The sequence below is a fragment of the Asparagus officinalis genome, chromosome 8 (assembly GCF_001876935.1).
Source record: "Asparagus officinalis chromosome 8, Aspof.V1, whole genome shotgun sequence".
In the NCBI taxonomy this organism is placed as follows: domain Eukaryota; kingdom Viridiplantae; phylum Streptophyta; class Magnoliopsida; order Asparagales; family Asparagaceae; genus Asparagus; species Asparagus officinalis.
The window spans coordinates 34,616,962-34,620,606 of record NC_033801.1 but is presented as its reverse complement, the minus strand read 5'-3'; positions in this window follow the sequence as shown (position 1 = coordinate 34,620,606).

Genomic DNA, 3,645 nt, shown 5'->3' with positions numbered 1-3,645 from the left:
AAAAAAAAGAAAAAAAAACAAGAAAAGAATAAATGTTTGATTTCCTCCTCCTCAGACCAAAGGTAATTGCAGATTTTTATCAGCCGACCAAATGTAAGTGCTTCACTTCTTATCTGCTTTACTTTATGCATCATAGAGTTTGTATTGAGGACAATGCAAAATTTAGGTGTGGGGGTGGGAATTAGTTATTTTTTCTCTTTATTTTACATTTTTAGCTACATTTTTTTTTCCTTTTTCTTTTTTAAAAAAAATTATAAAAATATCGTCACTTGCCAAATTGATTGAGTTATGTAATAATTGAATTATTTGATAAATTTGAAATTTTCTAATTCCTAGTTAGTTATTTACTTAAGTTTACTTTTTATGATAACTCTAAATAAATTTTTTTTAAGAAATGATTTTCAAAGTAGTATATTTTACTTAAGCCTTAACTTGGACTTTTATTTAAAATAATGAAATTTTTGTATGCTTAACTTAGAGTTGAAAATAATTTTTCAAAGTGTCTTGATTTACATATTTTTTTCAAAATATATATACATACAAAAAAAAATTTGCAAAAGAAGAGTGTGAAAAATGGGCACCAAAAAGAAAAAAAAACTCTTTAATTCAAGGTGATTCTATCTTATAAAGCCTAAGCTGACCGAGTAATTAAGCCCAAGGAGTATTTCCATACTTAATGACCTAAGCCCATTTGGGTTGGGATCCATTGGCCCAAAACTCGTTAAATGGTCACTTAGAAAGCCCGTTAAAGTAGAAAAAATCACCAAGGAAGAAAGAGTTAAAAAAAACTAATAAATGTTTTATAGTTGTATATATGGTCTTGGAAAATATTTTAAATCAAGCAACTTGAAAATTATTTAAAACAAAGAGTTAGCATGTTCTTTTCAAAACTTTTAAATTAAATTTCTAAGTTTGGCTTGGTTTTGTATTGCTACAATGAGAAGATTTTCTTAAAAATATACCTTAGAGTTATATATAAAAATGTTTTCTTGAGTGATAACTGGCTCCAATTAGATTATCTAAAAGTTATCAAGTGAATTTAGTTATTTACTGACTTCTTTAATTTGGCAAGATTGACCGAATTTTGTGGGTATATTCACTGCAAACCCTCACGAGACTACAACTCGTCCACTAGGGTAACCTAGGGGTTTAAAGGCTTGTTGTATGCGCTAAATACAACCGCGATTCCTGCGAAAGTGAGTTAGGATTTTCTTTTTATTTTCTTTGCTAGAGGACTAGCAAAAGTTTAGGTGTGGGGGTATTTGATAATCATATTTTATTATAATTTTATACCCTCATTATCTATTTTATATGAATAAATATACCACTAATAATTATTTTTATCTTTTAATTGCAGGTTAATGAAGAATAAATCTCAAACTCTCATCTCTCAACAAAAACCCATTGATTAAATGAAGAAATGAAGCAAAGAAGCACATTGGAAAATCAATTTCCAAATTATCCAAAAGCCCAGAATGAAGTCGTGTAGCCTGTAGAAGCCGGAGAAAATCAAAAATCCAATATGAAAAGAAATCATATTCAAAATGGTTGGCCACAAAGAAACGACGATATCTCCTAATCTGGAAGGCGGAATTTAACATATAATATATGAAAATCGCCTATCTCGACGAGACGAAGCTATCCGTGAAATCAGAATTTGGAAATAGTGGGCATCGTTGTCGGCATCGATGTGGGCATCGATGCCTGCATCGATGCCTGCATCGATACCTGCATCGATGCCTGCATCGATACCAGATTACTGTAGCGCGCGTCAATGGCTGATTTTGCTTGTCTTGGGGCTCAAGTTTGATCCAATGGCTCTCATTCACTGATGTTTACTATAAATAGGGGTAGAGAGTGAGGGGTTAGAGGTGTGAAAATTTTTGTAACTCCTTTTGGAGAGGAGGGCTACTCTTAATTGAGAAGGCCTTCCAAAATTGTAACTTTAGTTGCAATTAATAATAATAATTTTTTCACCACTTTAAATTTTTCTCTTCTTCTCTTTGTTGGATGATGAAGATGAAGATGAAGATGAAGAATTATTTGAAGGTTTGCATTTCTCTTTTATTTCCTTTTTATTGCTTATTAGTGTAGATTTATTTCTATGCTTGTAGTTTAGATTTTATTTTCTTGTTAAATAGCCAAGAGGCTAGAACCCTCTTGCCTTAGATTTATTTTATGCTTATACAGTAGATTTATTTTCGTGCATTTAATTCTTACAATTTTATTTTATAGTTTAGATTTTGCAATTTATTTTGTAGTTAGATTTTAATTTCTTATACTATTCACCTTGAGGCTAGAACCCTCTTGGGTTTAGTTTTTCTTTTTGTTTATTTTTATTTTGTTTGATTCGCCTTTAGGCTAGAACCCTCTAGGGAATCACCCTTTTCTAAGAAGTGGGTTCAATTTTAGATTACCCATATCTATAATTGAATCCACCATCTTTAATTTCTTGCATAGATTATCCATATCTATAATTGAATCCACCATCTTTAATTTCTTGCATTTTCTTTTATTCTAGAATTTTTTTCTTTATTCTTGATTTTTCATTTGTTTCTTGATTTTATTCATTTTTTTTCTTCTTGCCTATTCCGGCATAATCCGAATCAACATAGCCAATGCATAGCTGCCCACCTGTAGTGTCCCGCTCATAAATCAAACTAACATTGAGCGTACCTTGAATGTACCTCAAAATCTATCTCATGGCGTCCTAATGACCCACTCCTAGATCGTGCATGTTGTAGGCATATAAAATTGCTTATAGGTCCCTTAGCACAGCTCGGCACAAACTGACCAACCAACGAGGCGACGAGGTCGATGAATCGCACACAAGCAACGGAATACATCCGTTCGCGTTCGGAATCAAGCAAAGTGTCGAAGAGTCAACGAGTGATCCAACCAAGGACAAACTCGGACGAATCACGATCGAATCAAGATCAGTTTCGGACTCGAACTCAGAAGCGGATTTACTACCAAATCAGAAGCAGGTTTACTGCCAAATTAGATTAACGGATCAAAGTATGGATCAACCGAATCACGGACAGAACCCAAAGGCGGAAAACAGCAAAAACCCAAACCCAGAGGGGCTAAGGCGGAAAACAGCAGAAACCCAAACCCAGATGGGCTCGGCCAAAACCGAGCCGCCTCAAGGTGGCTCGGCCAAAGCCGAGCCACCCTGAGGTGGCTCGGTGGCCGAGCCACCTTGAGGTGGCCGGCCCAGAGCCGAGCCACCTCAAGGTGGCCGGCTGCACTATGCCCAAGGCACAGTGAGGGTAGCCTATAAATATGCCCCCATTTTGTTCATTTTAAAAGGTTGGACTTTTGAGAGCCGAAACTCTGCCGGATTGAAGATCGAGCTTAGAGTTTTGAAGACTTGAAGACTTAGACATCCAGATCTGATCCTCGGCGAGCATCCACGTCACAAAAGGCAGGAGTTCGAGAGAGGGGAAGAACAGATCTGAGATCTACACGAGATCACACTCCGGATCTAAGCTTGGTCTTAGATCCCGAGATCCGAGCGATTATTTCCTTAGTGAACTAATCCCTCCCGGCTATTATTCCCTTCGTGGAATAATACCCGTCAAATCGTGTAGATCCGACCGGATCTAGATCGCGCGGTGGTCCACGGATTAACCCCGGCGTTGG